The sequence below is a fragment of the Petaurus breviceps genome, unplaced genomic scaffold, assembly GCF_028583685.1.
Source record: "Petaurus breviceps papuanus isolate PSGF00001 unplaced genomic scaffold, PetGlider_PUasm1.0 118, whole genome shotgun sequence".
Lineage (NCBI taxonomy): Eukaryota > Metazoa > Chordata > Mammalia > Diprotodontia > Petauridae > Petaurus > Petaurus breviceps.
In genome coordinates, this window is record NW_027185616.1 from 28,007,659 (window position 1) to 28,021,574 (window position 13,916).

At 36.2% G+C, this 13,916-nt stretch overlaps 1 pseudogene; it reads right to left on the minus strand.

Annotated features, from left to right (window-relative positions):
- Nucleotides 1-13,038: 13,038 nt before the first annotated feature.
- Nucleotides 13,039-13,424, minus strand: LOC138161579 (small ubiquitin-related modifier 2 pseudogene; annotated as a pseudogene).
- Between the last annotated feature and the right edge of the window lie 492 nt (nucleotides 13,425-13,916).

The following is a 13,916-nucleotide window of genomic DNA, read 5'->3' on the forward strand; positions in this document are numbered from 1 at the left end:
TCTCAATTCCCTATCAATTTCTTTCACTTCCTTTAGTTCAGAGAAATTCTTGAGCATCTTCTGTTCTAATTCCTCTTATGCTTATGCTATTTTTAAAAGAGACAATGAATGATTTCTTTGGTCCTGAGACTATCTTTGATCTGCATAGGTAAAATATGCTTCCCCTTATTGGTTTAAAATAATTCCTGAATAACATTGGAATAAGCCATTCTACTATCTTGGAGATGTTAAAATTTACTTTATTTAGACTCAACAGGGTTATTTTCAAAATCTATAAAATTTAGGCCCTAAACTTTTGGTGCAAGTATCATATGGTTGCACATTGTCTTCTGAGTTAATACAACCATTATCAATTACTTGAAATAGTGTCAGAATCATGCTGTAACCCATCTATCTTCCCCTTTATGTTTCTACTACCATTAATTTGTTTCAGGGTTGGAATTATTGCAGAGGGAAGATGAAACCTCTTGTGTGGCCATCAAGAATATCTCATACAGATACTTGATTTGGACCAGTGACTTTTTTTCATCTTTTTTTTTCAAGTAATAGTCAACTTTTTCTTAAAGTGACACTGTTCTACCCTGAGATGGAGCATATTCAATACATTTCCTGATTTCAACACTCAGGGGTCTGCTAGTTGTCCAAAGAACTAATTTTCCTCTACAAAGTAACCAATTCACACTTTCCTATTGATAAGAGAATGAAATTCATTTATCTTTATCCCAGAAGGTGATGGTAAGAGAATACTTGGAAGTTCTACTATTAGCAACCTAGTGCATTTACCTAAGCACATTTGCCCCAAGATTTAAGCCAGTTTTTTGAAGGAAATTCAATCTATATGTATCTGCCTCAGTCATTTGAAGAAAAAGAAGTCTTATGAATTTTTAGGTTTGTGAATTCAGGAAGTTACTTCTTGCTAACTTTTAATTCAGAGTCCACAATCTCCAATGAATTCTAATCTTGGTGGAATCTATTTCCTTCACCTTCCTTGAAGAAGGAACACTGATATCAGGTAAGAACAATGAAAAAAGAGGAGAAAGATAAAATATTTTCAATAAGAATCATCTAAAAAGAATGAAGGGCAGAGAAAAAAAATTTTTTCGGAGAGGGGAAGGCAGGGCAATTGGGGTTAAGTGACTTTCCCAAGGTCACACAGCTAGTAAGTGTTAAGTGTCTAAGGCAGGGTTTGAACTCAGGTCCTCCTAACTCCAGGGCCAGTGGTGCCATGTAGCTGTAGATCAGAGAAAATTTGACTAAATTTTGGGAATTATTAAACGTTACACTTTCTTCTAAAGCAATAATAATTTGTAGCTTGATGAAGATTATTTTGTTGAATCTAAGCAGAATCTATATCTAAGAAACAATCTCAATTTTAGATGCTAAAAGCTTACCTTAGATAAATAATTACTTTTGTTTTTGTTAGGTTTTAGTGATAACCTTTACTTTTCAAAATGAAAGGCAAAGTTGCATGAGAAATCTTCTTTTGGGAGAAGATATAAACATACATGCATACATATCCATACATGTATAAATGTATATGTGTGCTTATACACACAGAGAGACAGAGAGATCTGGAGAAAGAGATGTTATGTATGCATAAACACACACACATACTGTGTGTATAATATATAATATATTTGTAGATGCACATGTTTACTCTCCTGGAAGAGAAAAGCTTCTTGAGATCAAGTACCATTTCATTTTGTAATTACATCTCTATTGTCTCTTATATACTAGGTGTTTAATAAATGTTCTTGGATTGAATGATTGTGTTGTAGAAAGCATACAAGATGACATTTAGTGGAATGGTGGCTAAAGTTGTGAAGAAAGACCTACAATGTGGATATGACTAGCTAGAGTTAGGCTGCTCTTTTATCATAGTGAGGCAGCTCTTCCCCACCTCTTCATTCATAGGTAGGTGATAATTTCCTTCTTCACGTACCAATGAGTGCAGAAAGATTTGAGAACAACACTTTGGGAAAAGATTATAAATCCCTGGATATGATTATAATTTTAGAGATTCTCTTTTCCCAAATAATCTAAACCTAAAATGTAATAGGCTCCATTTCTGACAGTTACTTCACACCTGAAAGTAATGCCTCGGCCATTGTGCCATTATTCTGACTGTAATATAAGAATAGGTGACCCAGAAGTTGTCCCCTCCTATTTCTTCAGATTTCTTGTATCTCCTTCAAGGAAATCTCTTTTTCTCTAGTTCAGTAACTTCATGGACTAAAATACTGAAGAAGAGGAGCTAAATATCTGTTGTAGGAGTTGGATTTTCTTTAGTAGGAGCACTTTTTATACTTTTATGAATAATTCATGGGTCATGCAACAGCAACTACATAGAGTTCCATAACCATACTGGGAATATGGAGGGGAGTGCCTTGTTTCCAGATATCTATGTGAAGGTAGAAATCCTAACAGTTATTAAAATTTTAATATCTGTGGTCCACTTAGTAAAATTTTTCTATATACTGACCAGCAATTATTAGTTAACCTAACTGATCCTAATTCTGCCATAATTCAGATAAAGTTATTATTTTTTTGCTTTGTAACTAGACTAATTAATCCAGCAATAATTCTAATTATCATTAACATAGTACAGTGTACTGGATGTGAGCTTTGTTAGGATTGGAATGAGATTAGATCTATGGACAAAATATTTCTTCTTTTTTTTTGCCTTTTAGAGGGCAATTGGGGTTAAGTGACTTGCCCAGGGTCACATGACTAGTTTTTTTTATGTTGTGTCTGAGGCTGGATTTGAACTCAGGTCCTCCTGACTCCAGCACTGGTGCTCTATCTACTACATCACCTAGCTTCCCTGAAAATATATTTCTTTAAATGAAATATCTTTTGGTAATGGCTTTCAGAGTTAGCTAGTTGATGCAGTCTACCAACTGCTCTATCAAGTCAGAAAGACATGAGTTCAAATCCAGACACTTTCTAGCTTTGTAACCCTGGGAAAGTCCCTTAACCTAGTTTGCCTCAGTATCCTTATGTCTAAAATGAACTGAAGAAGGAAATGGCAAAACACTCCAGAACCTTTGCCAAGAAAACCACAAATGGGGTTACAGAAACAAAAACCATTTGGAAATGAGGAAACCTCCCATTAACTACCATTCTATATCTCTTCTGTGCTTTGAAGCTAAACTCCTGGAAAAGGTTATCTACCTAGGTGTGTCTACTTTCTCTCTCCTAATTCTCTTCTTACCCCCTTTACAATTCAGTTTGGGATCTTATTGCAACAAAGCTGCCATCTCCAAAATTATGAATGATCTCTTACTTGCCAAATCCAATGACCTTTTCTCAGTCCTCATCCTTGTTGATTTTTCTGCAGCCTTGGACACCGCTATTGGACATCACTCTCTTCTCCTTGATATTCTTTTATCTTTATTTTTTTGGAGGGACACTACTCTCTCCCAGTTCTTTCCTACCTATCTCACTTCTTCTCTGTCTCCTTTGCTACATTCTTTCACAGATCATGTCCTCTAACCATAGGTGACCCTCAAGGTCCCGGGTTCTATCCTCTTCTCCGGTGATACTACTTTCCTTGGTGATCTCATCAACTCCCATGGATTAAATACCATCTCACTACTGATGACTCTCAGATCCACTTATCCTACCCCCCCATATCCCTGCTGACCTCTAATCTTGCATCTTCAACTGCCTTTTAGACATTCCAAACTGGATATTCCATAGACTTCTCAAATTCATTATGTCCAAAATGGAACTCATTATCTTTTCCCATAAATCTTGCCCCCTCCTAAGTTTCTTCTTCTTATAGAGGGCAAAATAATCCTCCCAGTCTCTCAGGCTCATAATTTAGCAGTCATGTTGGACTCTTTCTTATCTCCCATCTCCCATCTCCCATTTGTTGCCAAGGCTTATAGATCTCACCTTTCTAACATTTCTCTTCCCATTCTCTCTTCTGATATGACTTTCTAGTGCAGTACCTCATTACCTTGTGCCAGGAGTATTACAATAGTTTGCTGGTAGGTCAACCTGCCTCAAGTCTCTCCCCACTCCAATCCATCCCCTCCAAGTGAATTTCCTAAAGTGCAATTCCAATCATGTCACCCCCAGTCAATAAACTACAATGACTTCCTATTGCTTCCAGAAGCAAAACATAATATTCTGTTTCACATTCAAAGTTCTTCATAACCTAGTCTTTTTCTACCTTTCTAATCTTCTTACATCTTACTTCTCTACATGTACTCTTCAATCCAGTGACACTGGCCTCTTGGTTGTTAAAAGAATAAGATACTGTGGACATTTTCTCTGACTTCCCCAGGCTTGGAATGCTCTCCCTTCTCCCATCTGACTACTAACACCCCTGGCTTCCTTTAAGTCTCAACTAAAATCCCATCTTTTGCTGGCAGTCATCCCCAATTCCTTTCAAGTCTAGTGCCTGCCCTCTCTTCATTCTTTGCTTTGTACATATTTGTTTCAATGTTGTCTCCCAAATTGTAACTACCTTGAGATCACAGATCTTTTTTAACTTCTTTTTGTATGTGCAGCACTTAGCACATAGCGTGGCACATAGTAGGTACTTAGTAAATGTTTATTGATGATTACTTGATTGTAAAAGGCAAATATTTAGTCATGTTTCTTTTCCCTCTTTCTGGTAATTAAGAAGGAAAAATACATACTTTATCATTTTTTTTTACCCCAAGCTCCTAAACAGTTATATGACAACTAAAAAAAGTGACAGATTATACAAGGAGATTTGCATTTGGCTGAAAAGAAACAATGTGATTCTTAAGCTCCTGCTGCTGCTGCTGTTGCCAATTGGAAAGAGACCAGCTTGGGTCTATTGGGCAAAGAAGAATGCAATTTGCCATATCAACTGTAGCCTTATCTATGTTCTTCCTCAGATAATATTTTTCTTTCCCTGTAAACAAGCAGAACAGGGACCGAAATCATAGCTAGGTGCTTAATATCTATTGATTCTTTCTTCCTGGTCAGTCAAGTGGGTGAGATTTAGTTCAAGCTTCTTTTACATGTGGGATTCCATTTTCTCTGTTCAGGATTTTTCTTACAAGTGGGAGCTTCTGTTTTGTTTTTTTAACACATAGAATTCATTTTGCATATGCAGAATACTACATCTATCTCTATATTTATGTCGATACCTATATCTATTATCTACATATCTACATTCTAACTCAATGTCTATGATCCATATCTATATGTTCATGTAAGTGTTCTATACAGGGGAGTTCATGCTTATGTTCTTTATATATTCTATGTTTACTACAAACCTGGCTAACTTTTTACAGGTCTACACATGTGTTCAATATATATATATATGATTGTCAAATGGAAGATAACTTAGATTTATTCTCTTTGGGTCAAGATCCTAGAAAAAGCAGCAATGTGTAGAAATTTTGGAGAGGTAGATTTAGGCTTCCTATGAGGGAAATTTTTTATTGGCTAGAGCTTTCCCAAAGTAAAATGAGTCTTCTCAGGAAATAGTCCCTTCCCTTTCACTAGATGTCTTCAACATAGATAAATACTTTTGGATGTGTTTCACAGTGAATTCTAGTTTAGGCATGTATTTATCAGGATGACCTCTGAGTCCCTCTCATCTTCAAAATTCCATAATTCTATGTGTACTATTCATCTGACACATTATCAAGCCTCACAATGTTTGCTATCTCTTTAAGCATTAAGTAGATGCCTCAGATAGATATTTCCTTGAGGATAGACACTACCAGGCTCCTACTTTGTATCCTCGAATAATATTTGTAAATCACTTAGCACAGTGTCTAGTACATAATAGGTGTTTAATAAGTGCTTATTTTCCCTCCCACCTTAGAATAATGCCTATATTAGGGAAGAGTTCAACACATATTTGTTGCTGCTACTTATGTTGACGGTAGTTCATCATCACCATAAACATTATTATGATTGTTTTGTTCATAAGAATATGAGTTTGACCACCCTATCATACATTTGGTTAGTAGGGCCTAAGTTTGGAGAGCTTGCCAAGCAAAAAGATGATATTTATATAACTTTGCACTCACCAGGGTGGGGGGGGGCACTAGGATATTTATTTCTTACTTGTAAACATTTTCAAAAAAGAAATGAGAGATATTTTGTGAAAATTATTTTGTTTCCTCATCTTTTAAAATTTCCTGTCTGGGATAAAGTTAAATACCTTTTGGCAATAACCTCATGGGGACTCATCCCATTATCCTGGATACTTAGTGAGGTGTTGTTTTGGGAAATTGTAGTATTTCACTTATGGTGCTGTGGTAATATTTTTCCTCAAGTATGGTTACCTTGCTAAATAAAAGCTTTGTTATGGGACATAGATAACTAAATTCTCAGTACATTATAAACTGTGTTTTGCAAGTCTTACAGATATGGACATGCAATAAAGTTATTTTTTAGAGGGGGGAAGGCAGGGCAATTGGGGTTAAATGACTTGCCCAAGGTCACATGGCTAGTGAGTGTTAAGTTTCTGAGGACGGATTTGAACTTAGGACCTCCTGACTCCAGGGCCAGTGTTCTATTCACTGTGCCACCTAGCTGCCCCTAAAGTAATTGTTTTTAAATATCAGTGTCCCATTCTAAAAGGACAGTATTTCCACGATACAGTTCACTCCATCACTGGCTTTTCCTAAGATTTTCAGATAACACCTAAGATTCTATGTAAATATGACATTTTATCCTCTAAGATTCAAAGTTTCTAAGAGATAAAAGCATTTTGTATTTATACACACAGGAGGAAAGGAAGGAGAGTGATCAATTATTGAATTGGAATCTAGCATTTATATCTTCTTTTTAAAGGAATTTCCAAAGCATAAACCTAATTGCAAGACCATTTTTAATCCTGATTCTGATTTATTTGATATGACAAAAATTATTATTCTAGGTCAGAAATCTGACTACAAGTCCATGTCAGTGAAAACATGCCATCTCATAAAGAATAAGCAAACATAAACCTTTTGTGGAACTTTTTGTTAATTTTTTTAATAATGGTTAAATAATTGTTAAATAAAACTAGAGTGCTAATCATTAGAATTCAACCACGAGGGAAATGTACCAGAATGAGGACTTGAAATGATAACATTAGAAAAAGGCTTTGCCAAATCCTCCAGGTTACCCCTAAAATCCTAAATTGGAGATATAGCCTTCCTTATTTTGGAAGAGTAAAGTCAGAGTAAACCCTACACAAACAAATGGTAAAAATTCAGGCAGTAATGGTAAAAATGCTCTTTTAATTCTACCTTATTGTGATATATTTTTCACGTAGAAAGAAAAAAAGTGCCATTTAATAAGTTAAGATGAGTGCAGAAGAGATTTTCAAGTCAATTCAATGTATTTTCTTTAAGAAAAGATCAAGTTATTTATAATTTTCATACTTAAAATTATTGATCCACATTTCTTCCCCTTAATTTTCTGTCATTTATTGTCATAAAATTAGGAAGGTATCATTTTGAATGTTTAAGTGATCAATTGCCAACCACTTATCTTTGGGAGTAAAACCATTGTTATAGAGGCAAAACAAAATACTTACTTCTGGATATCAAACGATATATATCATTCTGTCCACAAATGTTAAGTAGGCTATGATGGGAGGTGCTAAGTTGAATTAGACTATTCAAGTTCAATTGTCATACTCTGAATTATTTAGAAAGAGAAACACTATTGTTTTGAACAGATCACTAAACCTTGATTATGCTCAGTTTCTTCATCTGTAAAATGAAGGGGTGGTGGATTCCATAGCCTTCAAGTTCCCTTCTAGCTTCAAACCTATTGTTCCTCGATTTTCAGGAGAAAGCAAAAAAGAAGCAGGAAGTCTAAACTAAGAGTCAGAGGGTGAAGATGACTGGAGGAGTCAGTGTGGTAGAGCAAACAATACCCTAAGTCACATTTTATATGATTGTGACTGGGGAAAGATGCATCCTGGTGAATAGGAAGGTTTTGTATGGACTGATTTGAGTGTTATTTGTGTTCTTTGACTTGTAAATGAACCTTGTGATCTTTATTGTTTGTGCTCATTTTTGTTATTATTATGTGTATTTATGAGGGGAGATTCTGACAACATGTTGAGTATGAGAAAAATGAGAAGACGTTCAACATATATTCTGTTCTTTATGCCCAAACAGAATGTTCTCCCCAAGTTTTATAGTACAGGTGGAACATTCTCACAGAGTCCTGTACTCTAATTTAAACCTTAATAAACCTTAAAACCTTGTAAACTTCATAAAATACTGTGTCTAATAGTAAGAGAAAGTCTCCTAGCATTCAAACTGCCAAACCTATTATGAGTCTAAACTGTGTTTTGTGAATTCATCTTCAGTGAGGAAAATGGATGCCAATCCGATTGGCATTTTTTTTTGCCTCTGTGTTGGGACAGTGTTTCACCTAAGATGTAAGGAGAGTATTATGTACCCACAGTACCTTTATCTGCTTTGTATTTTTCAACTTTTCTATCTAATCCATTTAAAGTGTTTACTAATATAATAATCCTTTGAGAAGAAGCTCATGTTTAACCTGGCATGTCGAAATATGAAGGCAAGGCCATGACAAGTAGGTGGGTGTATAATTATTTCAGAGACTGCATAGTGTTCCTGTAGAAGATAAAAAACCCAAGATAGTAAGTAATATGTCAGTGTTCAGTGGAATTAAAGATTGGTTGAAGGCCTTCCCTGGTCCTTTATAGTTAGGATAGCATAAAAATGTTTGTATCATTCAGGAGCTAACTTTTTTTTCCTCTAAGCTACTTACATATTATTCTCCCTCATACAAACTACATTCCATCCTATCCGTGGTTATTTTACCATCCATCTCCACTCCTGCTTAACTCCCCAGACTACCCTTCACTCCTAGATTTCTTGTCTTCCTCACTTCAACCTCTTTGATTCCTCAGCTTCCATCAATGCTTAGTTAATCCTTGGGTAATGACAAGATCATGATTTATTGTGACTTAGGGGTGGGAGAACTTTGTACTTTGTACTCCTTAAGGATGATTGAGTTAAGGATGATTGGCTGCTAGTCCTCTGATTGGAAATCAAGAAGAAAGAAGACTCTCTGACTGACAAGATTAAGGCAATGGGACCTACGGGTGGGAGACCTTTGTACTTTGTATCCCTTAAGGGATACTTGCCAATTATATCTTATGTTTAAAACTATGTGGCCACTTTAGTGATAAGTTAGGTTATTCATCGTGAATGCAGTATTTCTTGATTTCTGTGAATGTTTTGCCTTAGTACACTTCTGAATAGAGAGTTCACTATACTATGCAATCAGAACTTTAAAACTATTCACAGTAACAGTCCTCTGGGAAACTGCTCATGTGTGGCTTTACAATATGATTCTTTATGTATATTCTACCATATTCATATTGCATAATTTGTTCAGCCATTCTCAGAACAATGGATATTTATTTGCATTTTCCTTTACAACTAATATTTCTTTGAACTTATTTTTAAAAATATATGACTCTTTTCTTCCAACAAATAACTTCATTGGACTGTATTTCAAATAGTGGTAGCTCTGGATGAAACAGCATTGAAAAACAATAATTTCGTCACATAATTCCAATCAATTCAGTATTACTTGATTTAGGGCTATATATCACTATACTGGGTATTATGGAAGATATAGAAGTTTAATTGAAGAAATATACATGGTTTGCTTCTTCTTTAACCTTTAACTGTTCTTTCACTACGGCCTACAGAGATGTTAAGTTTTATTATATTCTTTAAAAAAAATGAAAATACAAACAAAGCCACAAAAAAACCTTCTCTTGATTTTACACCTTGATCTGTCCTGTATTTCTCCTTCTTTTCATTATCAAAGTCCTTGAAAAGATTATCTATATTTAATTACCTTAATTTCTCAACAATGATGACCTTGCAATATCCTATTCCATTCTAGTGAAACTGCTTTTTCCTGGGGGTCAACAATTTTTTAAGTGCTGAAAAAGAATAGTATTTTCACTTATTTTCTTTGACCTCTTTGTAGCTTCTATTTTGCTGTTTACCACCACTTCATCCTAGATGCTATCTATCTACTATCTCTTGACTTTTCCACAGTGCTCTTTCCTAGTTCATCTCCAACTTCTCTGACTATTCCTTCTGTAATGGTAATGTAATTTGAATTTGAAGATCCCTTTGTGTTGGCAAATGTAGGAGGTACTTAGCACTTAGTAACTGATCAAGCCTCTGTTGGGGAAACAGAAGGTATAAACTTCTATCTCCTGTTGTTGATGTAACAGGAAGGGGTTGGCTGAAACAGGAAGTATTTAATGCTGTGTATATAAGAAAAGCTTCAGAGTGGCACAGTCAGAATTTCTTGAGACCAGCATCTGGTGGCAGAGCAGCTACAGAAGAGAGAATGGAGAACTGAGCCAGAATTTCCTGAGAACTTCTTATGGTGGAGCTTCTTCTGAACAGGAGCCCAGGAGCCCAGGTGACTGAGGAAACATGACTGGGATGCTGAGACTTTGTCTGTTTTTGGCTTGGTTGAGCCTTGAATTCCCTGGAGCAGAAACTGTGAAGGATCTGACATGGACCAGACCCTGTGAACTTCATTGTGGAGCAGGACCTACCCAGAGAGCTGGAAAAGGAACTGGGAGCTGTCTGCCATTAAACCCAGGTGACAATCTGGTGAATCCAGTAGAATTTGGGACCATGGAAGGTGATCCAGGGAATCTGAGAACAGGCCCCAAGTCAAGATGAAAGACCTCTCCCTGGATACTGAGTAATGATGAAATTGTAGTTTACTAGTGACCTAGGGGTGGAGGGTCTATATCTTCTATTGTACTTAGTGATTAATGATACTTAGTAATTGATTGCTGAATAAGTGACTGACTGACTTAACTTAAGACTTTGCCCCATGAGTGGAAGTCTTTGACTATTGTACTTTGAGATGACTGTTCTCTGTTCTAAATATTGTGACCACTTTGGTGAAAACTATGTGGCCATTTTAATGATAAGCTGTTGTGCTGTGATAAGTTGCAATATTTTGAATGCTGTACCTTGATTTTCTGTGAATGTTTTGCTTTGATTTGTTATGGAATAAATAGAGTGTTCACTATATTATGTAATCAGAGCCTTAAAAGCTGTTCACAATACCATTTTTCTGGAAAGCTGCTTGTGCATGGTGTTACACCTTCTCATACTCCATTACTAAATCATCATCCATATTACCAACATCCCCTATCCCAAATCTATTAGGAAGGTCTTATCCCAATACTCATCCTAGATTCTCTTTTACTAAATTCTTCTTGATCTCATCTGCCCCAATGGGTTCATGTATTATTCTCTGAAGCCCATAGAATCATGTGTTTATATCTGGAATGTACTTATCCAATACAATCCCGTCATTTAAAAAAGGAGAAAACTGAGCCTTAGAGATTTAAGTAACTTGTCCATGATCACAGGTCATGCCAAAATTGAACCTCAGATATTTTGGCTCCAAATCTATTTTTTTATTGTTTTATAATGTCTCCCTTCACAGATGACTTGTGAATCTTGGTATTCATTCCTAAACTCCCCTCCCCCACCCCAGTATCAGTGTAATGCCTTGAACAAGCTATAGAACATCTACTCCTATATATCTCATAGGTACCTCAAACTCAATGTGTTCAAAACTGTACTCAAATTCCCAAGATGCCTCCTTCAAATCTCCATATTTTCTTTGAGGGGACAAGCTTCCTATTGATCATAAAGGTTTCAATCAATCAGCAAGCATTGCTAAGTAGCTATAATTTGCCAAGCACTCTTTCAGGTTCTCATTATACAAATGTAAGACAATCCCTGATCTCCAGAACTTTTCAAATGTTCAGAAATGACTAAACACAGGATGTAACAACTTAAAGACATGATTGTCAGGATGTCTAACAAAAAGAGAAACTATCAAAGTTTTGAAGGAAGAGACACTTATCTGAACTTCCAGCTAAATTCCCATTTTCTACAAGAAACCTTTTCTAACCTATCTAAATTTTAGTGTCTTTCCCTCTTTTATTTACTTCGTATTTATCCTGTATACAACTTGTTCATACAAATGTGTTTGCTTGTTTTATTGCTCATTAAATTATGAACTCCTTGAAGGCAAGGACTGTCTTTTGATTCCTTTTGTAGCCCTAGCACTTAGCATGGTGCTTGGTATATAGTAGGCACTTCCCAAATGTTTATTGACTGACCAACTAAAGTGAAGTAGGGATTCTAAATGGTGAAGGACCAGGAGAGAGAGCATTCCAGCATATCAACACCCACATAAAGACCTGGAGAAAGGAATTTCAATGAAATGTATGGAGGAAATAAGTAGGATACTTGTCTAGAACATAGAGTACAACAGAACAATGTGTAAACATCTTAGAAATATGTGAGAATCAGATTTAGAAGGGATTTAAATACCCAACTAAAGTAAAGTTTACTTTAAGTAAACTACTCTTATTTTTTTCCTAAGGGCAATGGAGAGCCACTGAAGATTATTATTTTTTTAATTTTAAACAAGAAGTTTATTTAAACAACAAGATGTTTGACTTGAAGGGAAAACTATCTAGGATCAATTTCTTTATAGTAATTTATCCCTACTGAGAGACAGAGATTGCTCTACATGTAACAGCTACATACAAAAAAGTTATAAAATTGTCCTTAGTTTTCGATGATAAAAGAAAAACATTGAAATTATCCAATCAAACAAGGTATGCAAGGATTTTTTTGTGTGTTTTTTGTTGTTGTTGTTCTTGTTGTTAAACAGTGAGAGCAAAATAACTTACTGGAATATAAAGATAAAAGTCGAATGAGCATGCCACTAATGGAGAAAAAGGGATATTTTCACAGAACCAGCTTGTTTTTTCCCCTCCCCATCTCCATTTGATGTTGATCAAACCATACCATCAGCCATTTAATTTAAAAAAATACGCATTATTCCTGTGCACATACACCAGTTACTTCATGTACAATAAAGGAATGGGGAAGGAAGGGAATCAAAGAAAAGAGAAAACTATACTGCAGTAGTCAGGATGTGGATGAACCAAATCTTGGCTTTCTAATTGTGAATGTATTGTTTTCCTTGGGAGCCCAGTTCTGGAGTAGAGTTGTAGATTATCTTTTTAGTAATCGCCTCCTGTCTGCTGCTGGAATACATCAATTGTATCTTCATCCTCCATTTCCAACTGTGCAGGTGTGTCTATTTCATTGATTGGTTGCCCATAAAATCGGAATATGATCTGCCTCATTGACAAATCCTGTCGTTCACAATAGGCTTTCATTAATTTACTAAGTGGTGTGTGCCTCTTAATCTTAAATTGCACCACCGAACCATCTTGCCCTGCCACCTTCAAATTAATGTGGTCGTTATTTTCAGTTTTGACTCCTTCCTTCAGCTTTTCGTGGGCCATGGCGAGTCCGGAGGTCTCCTCAGCCGCTGCTTCACAAAAGAGGCACCAGGATGGTCCTTTACAAGGGAACGGAGGGAGAAGCAGCAGCGGTAGGAGCAGGAGCAGGAGGAGTAAGAGGAGGAAGATGATGGTGGTGATGGTGAGGAAGAGGAGGAGAAGAAGGAGGTGGTGGAGGAGGGGGAGGAGGAAGAGCACCACTGAAGATTCTTAAGCATGAAGGTTACATGGTGTAATGGCAAGCACAGAAATAGTTCACACCTTGTTTCAGCTATTGAATCAACATCTTCTTTCAGTTCAAGTTTCTTTTGAGGCTTGTATTAAGTCTGTTAAGAAACAGAACATGTGAACCCCATAACTTGTGAACTCTAGAACTTGTGAACTCCCAAGAGGAGCTAATGACTATATAAGGAGAGCTCCAGGCATAGAGACAGAAAAAAGAACTGAGAAGAGGACTCTTGTGGTGGCAGAGTCAAGAAGGAGAAAACCTATGGTATCCTGGAATTCTGTCTGATCTGTCTGTGTTGATGTTTGTTTGCAAGACTTTGTACAGAGC